Source organism: Lissotriton helveticus, chromosome 8 (assembly GCF_964261635.1).
Source record: "Lissotriton helveticus chromosome 8, aLisHel1.1, whole genome shotgun sequence".
Taxonomy (NCBI): domain Eukaryota; kingdom Metazoa; phylum Chordata; class Amphibia; order Caudata; family Salamandridae; genus Lissotriton; species Lissotriton helveticus.
Window position 1 is genome coordinate 470192808 of NC_136069.1, and position 11679 is coordinate 470204486.

Below are 11679 nucleotides of genomic sequence, written 5' to 3' on the forward strand. Positions count from 1 at the left end.
CGGGAGACGGCGGATTGATCTACTCCCAGCGCCAAATTCACGAGGCGTTCACGGGTCACTATACGGGACTTTATCACTCCCGCTTACACGTCCCGTTAGATGCCATTGCTGAATACCTGTCAGACATACAGCTGCCTGTCCTGACGGCGGCGCAACAGGATATCCTTGGAGCACCATTGGATTCTGAGGAACTCCGCGATACTATCTTTAACCTGTCAAATGGCAAATCTCCGGGGCCGGACGGCTTACCGGCCGAATTCTATAAGGCCGCCTCGGACATCTGGATCCCACACCTGGCAAGGATGTACTCTGCGGCTATAGATGACTTTGCCTTACCTCCGACACTCAATGAGGCGACCCTTGTATCGCTCCTCAAATCTGGCAGGGATGGCACACAGTTGGGATCCTACGGCCCACTAGCACTCCTTAACACTGATTACAAAATCCTCGCCTCCGCATTGGCTCGCCGACTAGCCCCTTTGGTTCCTGCACTGGTACACCAGGACCAGAACGGGTTCGTACCGGCGCGACATACATCCCACAACATCCGTCGCCTGTTCCGCTTGCAGGAATACGCCACGAGACAATGGCCACGAGCTGGGTGTCTGGTACTGGACCTGGAAAAGGCGTTCGACTCAGTGGAATGGCCCTACCTGAGAGCGGTCATGGAAAAATTTGAGCTGGGGGTCGACTACCAGACTATGGTCGGGCTATTGTACCGCAGACCCACGGTCTGAGTTTGTACAGGAACGTTGTTATCTGACCCTATTAATGTACGGAGAGGCACCAGGCAGGGCTGCCCTTTGTCTCCTCTACTGTTCTCCCTAGCAATGGAACCCCTGGCTGCGAAACTTCGGTCGCAGGGCATGGAATGGGGTATACCTATGGCGGATGGTCTCCATGTGGTGTCCTTGTATGCCGATGACCTTCTCTTGTACGTTAATGACCTGAGTACTGTCCCGGAGTCCCTACCTGCTATCTTTGACGCCTTTGAGGAAATGTCGGGGTTGAGGGTGAACTGGGCAAAATCCGGGGTCTACTCCTTCAACCCGAATGTTCCGGAATGCGACATACGTATAGGGGTGAGAGATTGCAGTGGTGCCCTACCACGTTCAGATACCTTGGGATACACATTTACAGAGACCCTACAGATGTTTTGGAAGGAAACCTGCAAAGAGCAATTGCTTCCATTCGGGCACAGGTTGGGTTCTGGAAGACACTGCCTCTGAATGTTCCGAGCCGCATCGCCCTAGCGAAAATGGTGGTCCTACCAAGACTGCTGTACTATTTTGCGAATATACCAACTTATGTCCCTGCCCGGGTGTTCCGAGATCTCGAAACCCTGTTGCGTGAGCTGATTTGGAATAAGGGACGGCCACGGGTTGCCTTGACTAAACTATACATGCCCACTGCAGAGGGCGGCCTAGCTGTTCCCAACATGGAACTTTACTACTTAGCAGCGCAAATGCAATGGGTGTCGGGCTGGCTCGGTGGTAAGAAACTCGGAGACACGGACACCACAGTTTGGTCACTATTATGAATACACGTATTGTTTCATCCATTGACACGGACTCCCCGGCCATCACAGCTGCTGCTTGCGGTAGCGCACAGGTGCTTTCTCCGTTGTTTACGCCTGACCCGAGAGACGATACCTTACGCGCCGATACTGCCGTTACTGGGTACCCCGACGACGGCAGGGACTCTGACCGCTGCGCAGTTGGGTACCTGGACCACCGCAGAAGTGGATTCGCTGGGGGACCTCTACTCTGATGGCGTTCTCCTACCCTTTGCAGATCTTGCGAGGGACACGTCCCTCCCTGCCGGGCAGTTTCTACTACACGCCTCCCTCATTCACGCGATGACCACTGCTTGGGGAGACATGTCTGACGAACCACCGACCCACCTCTTTCTGCAATATCTTCATGTCATGAGCAACGGCACACATATAATACATTGGTTAGCGCAGGCACTTCTTTTCCACACGCACCCGACGACTACACAGCTGAGAGAGAAGTGGGCGACAGACAGGGGGAAGGACTGGACGGACAAGGAGTGGGCTGTAATACTGGCTGGCCCGGTGAACATCCCCCGCAACCCACGTTTCAAAATCATACAGCTTTACATACTACACCGCGCATATCTCACCCCGGACAAGATTAATAAGTATTTTTCGGTCACAGACACTGCCTGCGGACGTTGCTCCCAACTAGGCGCGGACCTCCTTCACATGCTCTGGCTCTGTCCTGCCCTCCAACAGTATTGGGATGGAGTGATCACGATGCTCCGACATTGCACCAAAGAACAGGTACCAAGCACGTGGGAGGCTTGCATACTGGGATTGTATAAGCGTACACGTCTCAACAAAGTACAGACCAGGTATTGGGATCTTGGACTAATCACGGCCAAGAGACTGCTGACCAAGCGGTGGAAGGCTGCCACACCCCCACACATCCGACACTGGAGCTTGTCGCTGACGAATTGGGCGCGGGCGGAGAGCTCTGTCCTGCGACGTGAGGAGACAGCAGGGCTCAGAAAATTTCCTATTGCACAACACTGGGATGACATCCTACAGTCCTTTCTACAGAAATGCATAGACCAAGGGATCACGTAAAGACCTGTACACTGCACCCCCCTCCGCACCCAATACCGGAACCTGTGAGTCCCACACAATGCACCGTCTGTCTCCCACATGACCACTGTGCTCTACTCACAATACGTCACATATCTGGCTAATTCACACAGGCGATTGTCTAGCCCCCCCAGGCAAGCGTCGGCACGCACAGCGCTGCGACATAGGCCCGAATCCTGTGAGATCGCGCCGGACTGATGCACCAGCGGACCCTACGGACCCCCCCCCTATACCCATGACGCACGTAGGACCTGACCTCCTCTGCACTCCCCCCTCCCTCCGGGTTTCCCGCCTGCTCGCCTCATAGGACACGACTGACACACTAACTCCACACCCCCTCCTCCTGACAATATGGCTATCTCTGCCCCTATCCACCCCTACCTGCCTTTTATGTATTTTATGTAGTTCATTAAAGATCTAGTTCTATTTCCTTTTCAGACCATGCCCATACCGATACGACTCTGCATTTCACACTTTATATAACCTTTGGTCGACACAACTAGGGCCATAGACGCATTAGCTATGCGTCGCGAACAATGGCGGACACTTTTGTCAGGGTGGGCGAGCACGGCGACCACGTGCTCCCAACACGCTTGGACACTGTGCAACCTGGTCACTCATTCAGGTCACACCATACCCGCTTAAAGGCCGACCCACGTTGATACCTTTCCCAATGACGCGCGAAAGACATAGTGGCCTAGACCGACATTGAAACCTTTGATGAGGGCCAGCCCCTTACCGCAAATCTGACCTCGTAACCTATATATAGAAAACTGAGTGGACCGCACACTTTTGTCACGCCAAACGCTTACATGAATGCACAATGTCATGAAATGTTAACATGCGCTGCCGAACCCCAGGGTTGTCGGCCTTGAAGCTGTGTTCACCTATCATATTTACTGCAATGCTTCATTCCTCGCAGCTGGCCCGGCTGGGTTGTAGGCTAAATGCTGTGTACAATGTGTATTGGACAATAAAGGTCTTTTAAAAAAAAAAAAAAAAAATTAAATCAATACCGCTAGTCTGTTGACCTATTGCCTAAACCCAGTGTCTACAGGGGTCTTCCAAAGTTGTGTTCTTCAAATTCTCTTTACCATCAATGCCAAATCGAGCAACCTGTTACCCAGTTTATTCTTTTGTCAAGGAGCATTAAACCTAAAAAGCATACTTCAGTTCTCAGAATAGCAGTTCTATTGAGCATCGACTCTAGCACATTTGGAATTTGCTCTGAATATCCTGTAACCAAAGGGCATCCCCCATCGTATGATAGAAATCTGCCTCAAGTACTCCCCAACTTGTACAATTGAATGATACTGTGGGGTGTATTCTAGATAGATGCTTGGGGAAGGGGGGGGGCAGGAATGTGTCTGTGCAAAATATTCAACTGTTGCACTGTAAAGGTTTTCTGGAAACCTGCATTGTATGTTGTAGTATTGAGTGCCGGTCTCTCTCAGCCAATTCTCTTCAGGAGCATCCTCCCCAGATGCCCAACCTCCTGCTACAGAGGTTTGGAGTTGCCATGGGAGGGTAAGGGATTTTGGGGAGGGTACAGCAGGGAAGAGGTCTGGGCAAGCTGACTCTTAATCTGTTCAATTTCTGGACATATAAATTAAACTACTTTGGCATGTGACAGTATATTTGGATTATTCGTGGCTGTTCAGGGAGGATCTTCCTTGATGCAAACTAGTTAGGGGAGCTGGTGGTTATTTTTTTTAAGGAGGATTCACTAATACCTATAAAAAAAGGCAATTATTAATAATAAACCCAGTTACTAAATCCTCGTTTTACAAATGTTTCTATAGAAAAGTTATTCACTCATTTTTGATCCTCATTTGAAGAACTCGCTAATTCCACGTCTTTCTCATAGGAGCCCCCTCCCCCATACCAGCTGGTATACGAAATCAGTTGGACTGAGAACTTCTTCAGACGCACGATAACAGGGAAACTACTCAGCATCCAGATTCTGGGTCCTTGGATGTGTAACTACAACAACACAACTCTAACGGCACAATACCAAGAGCGACTTCCGCACCCAACCACTTGCCGGGAACAACTGAAATAACAGTTAGGTCTAGCTGAGTCAGCACGCATGCGCTGCTCGGAGAGACTTTAGAAAGTGAGTTTTGAAAGCGCTGCTTGCTGGCGACCAGCTTGCTAGAACGCGCACACGCATGGAACAGGTCACCCACCTCAACCCCATTGAGGAGCGAAAATCCTTAGTCACTTGGCAGAACTTTGCTGCCGTCTCGGAGGATGATCTACTCAAATGCATCTGCGAAACCAAACCCTCCAACCATTCTTCTGACCCATACCCAGTGGCATCGCCATTGATTTCTATACCAACACTCTCCTACTGGACCAGGCTAGTCAATCTCTTCCTCAGTCAAGGATCCCTCCCGGTTGTCCTCAAAACAGGACAGGTTACCCCCCTTCTAAAAAAAAAACTCTGCAGTTGCAAACGACATCAATAACCTCCGCCCCATCACCAATCTCCCTTTTCTTTCAAAGATCATAGAAAAATGCATTGCAAAACAACTTTCCCAACACATTATGGACAATAATCTCCTCGACATGTTCCAGTCTGGCTTTATTAAAAATTGTAGCACTGAAACAGCCCTGCTGCGAGTGATCGATGATGCACTGCATATTCTCGATTCGGGGGAATTGTGCCTTCTGATTCTTCTTGACCTCTCTGCAGCTTTTGACACTGTCAATCATAACACCCTCCTTAACATTCTTCAACAGAGAATGGGCATGGAAGGCACAGTACTCAAATGGTTTGCCTCTTTCCTCTCGGACAGATCCCAAATGATCAAGATTGCGAACAGTCTCTCGGCTCCACTGGTGGTTGGTCAAGGCTTTCCCTCAAGGTTCTATCCTTGCTCCCACTCTGTTTAATCTCTATCTGGAACCATTAGGGAACCTCCTAAGCAAATCTGGAATCCTCTATCATCTCTATGCGGATGACACCCAAATCTACCTCAAGGTGTCTTCCCCTCATGATCTCGCACTACTCAACTCTACTCTCAACTCTATTCACAACTGGATGTTAGTTCACCAACTCCTTCTCAATCCCTCCAAAACGGAATTCCTCTTCTTATCTAGCTCGCGCTCCCCGCCTCCTGTTCAATCCTGGATGGATCAGTTAAAATTACTCAACAGTAAACCCATCATTGTGGACTGCGCTAAATCCTTCGGTGTCATACTTGACAAAAGACTCAACCTAATCTCACACATCAATTCCATTGCCAAGAGCGCACATTTTCAGCTGCGCCTTCTATGGGGGATTCGTCGGTTCTTCCCGGAGAATGACCTAAAAACCTTGGTCCAATCGCTAGTTCTCTCTAGACTGGATTATTGTAATTCTCTTCTGACTGGCCTTCCCAAATCTCACCTCTCCCCCCTCAAATCCGTCCTCCAATCAGCAGCTCGCTTCATTTCAGGGTCCAAACAAAGTGACCACATCACTCCTATCCTTTCTTCACTCCGATGGCTTCCCATCGAGGCTAGAGCTATCTACAAAACGGCGTGCATCACCCACAAAGCCTTGCACTTTTCCTCCCCTCGCTATCTGGCGAATAAACTGAAATTGTCTGGAGACTCAATACCTTCTCGGAATGCGGAAAAGTTCCTTCTTCTACCCCCCTCCTTCAAAGGGAAAAAATGTATGGCACAATCGTTCTCAGGTAATGCTGTGAGAATCTGGAACTCGCTTCCTCCTTCGCTCCGTGCCATCACCTCCATCCAGATCTTCAAAGCGGACCTCAAATCTCTTCTATTCCAAAGACACTTTCAGAACTAATACCCTTCTTCTCAGACCCCAGCAGGAAGTTCTTTAGTCATTGTAAATTTGTCATATATATTTATATTTTGTTTGTACATTCTGTGCTCGCTGCGTTTGATATTGTGTCCCTTTTGCCTGCGTTGCTTTGTTTCTATGGCCTGCTATTTTTCGCCAGGAAGTTCTTTAGTCATTGTAAATTTGTCATATATATTTATATTTTTGTTTGTACATTCTGTGCTTGCTGTGTTTGATATTGTGTTCCTTTTGCCTGCGTTATTTTGATTCTATGGCCTGCTACTTTTGTTTTGTTCCATTCCTGTAACAGTTCTCTGATGTAACGTAACTGGTTCTACTGTACAGTGCTCTGACACCTTCGGGTAAAGTCCGCGCTTTATAAAAATGCATTAAATAAATACATAAATAAATAAATAAATAAAACATCTGCAGTCATTACAGCATGCCAGATAAATCAATCCTCTCAATGACTCGTTGAGCCGTCCCTGCTCCCTTTTAACCGGGCCGATATTTATTGCACCCTGACACTCCTGACATTCTATTTACTGTAGGTAAATAGAACATTGCGGCACCTTGTAATGGCTCCACCAAACCCCATTGTGAGGCACATCTCGCGAGACTGATGGGCGCAATGAACACATCTATCTTTATGGCAGAGGACTTCGCTTGGCACTTTTCGTGGAGGGGAATAAGGCTTCTGCGCCGAGCATATTTTCTCATTATTGGTGACATGTGAACGCAGATGGCAGATTTTTAGCCATCGAAGAGGCAGGCTACCTTAGTCAGCACAAAACTTTTGACCTCTTCTCATTATATTTTACACATTTGTGTCAATTTAACATTATTCTCTTTATTTGAAACCGTCAAGGATGAAACAAAAGTAAATCATTTTTTTTCTTCAGGGGTTTTGGACAGATTTGTTTTTCGCACATAATTTACACATTCATAAACTGTTCATATGCCTGCCATCTAGTGACTAAATTGGAAATGTAAATCTGTTTTCCTTAGAAATATTTTTTTTTTCAGCAAAGGTAAGTGTTGTCCTGAAGTCTGACTGTAAAATGACTCTTGCATGCGATGAAATTATCACATGAAATAAAATATAGAATGTCAATGAATCAGGTGTAGACTTTTCGGCGGAACTTGCTGTACCTAAGGTAATATCCTGGCAAGCTTTATATTATTTTTTAGAATACCAAAGATATAGCAGAAACTATGACTACACATTGCATGAATGCATGCACAATTTGGTTTGTTTTCAAGAGCAATTTATTGATTTAGTTTAAAGCCATTTATGTCAATTGCTGTTAACTTCTGATGAGTCTTTTGCAGCTAATAGGTGCAGATATGCAGAACGCATCATACCTGGCCTGGTACGAATCATGCTGCCTACGATATGTATTTCGTTGCAATTTGTGAAGATTTCAAGAAAGTTGTACCTTCCCGATTCTAGTCAATAATTGCTGTTCTGGAGGCTTTTGCTTTGGATATTCGTGTGTCATTCGTTTTCTGTATGTTTTGACAGGGGGCTCAGTTCAGGCTGAGCCATTTGCTCGGTAAAGTGAACATAATTAACTTCGTGGGTCTGAGCCTGAGGAGCGCACACTTTGCCTTTATTTACAGTAGAGATTTACACCTGCACCATTGCTTCTTTAAGAAAATCCCTCTTTCTCATTTAAGTCAATTAAGTAATGCTTTATTGGCAACCTTTACTGGTTTGCAAGTAGTGTCTAAGCTTTTGCACGTTCATATTTATTGCGTAATTGTTCTATATGATCTTTAGGTCTCTAACTTCAACTGAGCTTTTCTGCCATCTACCTCTTACTGGTTCTGATATGAGGATGCAGGCTTTCTGTTCATCATTCATTCTGTTGAGTATAGTGATCTTGTGAGAGAATCCGACATACTAGTTTCAGGTACTTTCATATTCCTTTTTCTTTGTCTCTCACTTTCTTTCTTTCCCTGTATCTCTTCTCTCTCCTCTATCTTTCTCCCTTTGCCTTGCCTCTCCTTCTCGCTCTCCCTTTTACTCCATTTCTTTCTCCTTCTCTTTCCCTTGTCAAATATTCTTTTTCTCCTGCTCTCTTTTTCTATTGCTATTCTCAATGCCTTCCTTTTCTCAGCCTGCCGCTTGTTCAGTCTCTCTTTCCCTCACTCTATCTATCTATCGCCCTCACTCTATCTATCGCCCTCACTCTATCTATCTATCGCCCTCACTCTGTCTATCTATATATTGCACTCACTCTATCGCCATCACTCTATCTATCTATCTATCTATCTATCGCCCTATTGCCCTCTCTCTATCTGTCTATCTATCTATCTATCTATCTATCTATCTATCTATCTATCTATCGCCCTCACTCTATCTATCGCCCTCACTCTATCTATCTATCGCCCTCACTCTATCTATCTATCTATCTATCTATCTATCTATCTATCTATCTATCTATCTATCTATCTATCTACCTATCTATCTATCTATCTATCGCCCTCACTCTATCTATCGCCATCACTCTATCTATCTATCTATCTATCTATCGCCCTCACTCTATCTATCGCCCTCACTCTATCTATCGCACTCACTCTATCTATCGCACCACCACAGCATCACTCAGCACCACCACAGCATCACTCAGGGGCACCACAACATCACTATGCGCTACCACAGCATCACGGAACGCCACATCACTAGTCACCACCACAACATCACTCAGCGCCACTCCAGCATTAATCTGTGCAACCATTCAACAACAACTGGTTCAAATATGTTCTCTCAATGTTTCAAGCTTTATTACAAATGTCACAAAAAGATGTTAATATTTCACTTCTGTTCTTGGATTTTCGTCACAATAAAATACAGTGAACATAATCTTCACAAAAGTGATTTACAAAAGTTTAAGCTATTGCCGTTATAAATTACAATAACTTTTATTTAAGTATTAATTATTAAAAAAAATGAAATGCCATTGTTCTTTGTAATATCAATACATCTAAGTCACGTAAATACAACACATATTGCATTACAAATGCTATAGGTGTCAACATTTGCGAAAGTTAAAACTATTGGCATTGTAAATGACAAAGCTATTAATTTCGCTATTTTCAAAACCAACACATAAATAAAAAATGTGTCATTTACAATACCAATAGCTCAAAGTTTCCTAATGCGAGACCTATTGCATTGCAAATGCTTGTTTTATAAACGCTATAAATAACTAGGCTTTTTAAGATGGCCAGCTGCATTTAAACAGGGTTTTCGAGAATTGCCTTATCCTGCTCGAGAGATCAAAAGAAGAAACACTTGTGTAGTATGAAGCAAACAATTGCCCTTGCGCACCTCCACAGCGATTTAGTTTCCAGTAATTTTGTACTTTCACACAAACGTGTCACCTTTTCACATGTTTTAAAGCACTCCTTATATTGTCACTGTTGACACGACTGCTTACGCGTTATGACAGTCCATTGCACTCCTGGATAGGAATTGTCCCACTGAGACACCACAGCCTTGCATCAACTCTTGGAAGGTTCATTAACTTGCACAAGACAGCTCGTTCAACTCCCATACTCCGTAGTTAACCATTCTATTTTGGAAGCCCTCGCCCTCCATCCACTCTCCACCCAGCCCCCACTCAAGAGTCTTGCAGCATTAAAACTCCAGGCGCAAATAGAGATTTACAATGCTTCCTTGGGAAACATTTCTCCTAGCAACTATTAACCACCCCAAGCAGATCAAGTAGACTTTTCTGCATTCATTCTGGCACCAGCAATAAAGCCATGATCTCTTTGAGGCGAAACTCTGCCATCACCAAGTTTTTCTCTGCCAGAGGTGAGTCTGCAAACTATATGCCACCTTGCAACCTTGCAAAAATGATAGAGTCTGATAGTCCAAAAACTCACGCCCTCCTTCTGAACTGGGGACAGGTGCACCTGCAGCACTACTATTTCCAGATCAAAACCAACAAGAACCCGCCCGACAAATAGTAGTAGTGGAAAGGGCAAACAGTGAAATAATACAAAAGGGCAGCACGATTACCACCTTCGATAGCGCCTTCTTTGCTGTTATTGTGTTGAGGAGTGTTCTCCAAAAGGTAAAACACAGCCTTTAATTGTCTAGTCCACATTGTCCTCAAAGGTAAGTCATATCGAAATAAACCTGAATACCCAGATATCTAAATGTCTGCAGCTCCCCCTTGAGGGCATGTTCCAATGTTAGATTGTGTGAACCTACATCTTGATGTTATTCAGAAGGATCGATGAACTCGACATGAGTCCAAACTATGGGTAGTCCAGTGGAAGCATCCCACTAGTACATCAGCTTGGCATTTGCTTAAAGAGAAACCATAGCCATGACCCCTAAAATTTCTATGCCCACATCCCACCCAATGCCTTATAATCTGTGCTAAAGTTTCGATAACCAACGCAAATATCAATGGGGATATTGGGCAGCCCTGCACGTCTCCTGCTTACGTTATGGAATCGGCTATAACTCGCCTCATTCAAACTCGTACCTATGAGGAAACATATCATGTCCTGATCCATCCTAGCATCTGGCTCAGGTGCCCATCCTATGCAGGACTTCAAACATACACTTCTAACTGACTGCATCAAAGGTTGTCTCCAAGTCTACTGCGAGGATTGCCAGAGCACATGGAATAGGCATCTCACCATTAGATCGGGTACAGATCCACTCTGGCATGGTTAATCAGTGTTGGCAGTACTTTCAGCATTCAGTTCACTACCCCTTACTGAGCACCTTATAATCAGTATTTAACAGTATTTGGCATTGACAGTGGTCTGAACGCTGGTTTGTCGCTTGTGAGGTGGGGCCAGGTTTAGGAAGCAACACAATCAGAGCTCCTCTCGTGGCATGTGGTAATGCCACCTTTAGGAAGAACATCTCTTATAAGGACAGCAATTTGGCTACACTGTTTTTATAGAATTCTACCTGCAATCAGTCAATCCCTTTGATTCGAAGTCCTTGACTTCAGTCAGGGTTATTGGGTTCTCTTGCCTTCCAGCTAACCTAGTATCCACGATTTTAAGTTGTCCGTATCCAAATAACACATAACTGTTCATCCTGCTTAATTGTTTCCACATATAGCTCTATGTAGTACTATAGGAAAATTGGATTTATGCCCGATTGAGATAATACAGGATGCAGCATATATTAACAAAGTTCAGTTATTGGAATCACTTTGAGTTCAGATTTGACCTACCATGAGAAGTCTCCTGCTTCATCACCCTCAGTATG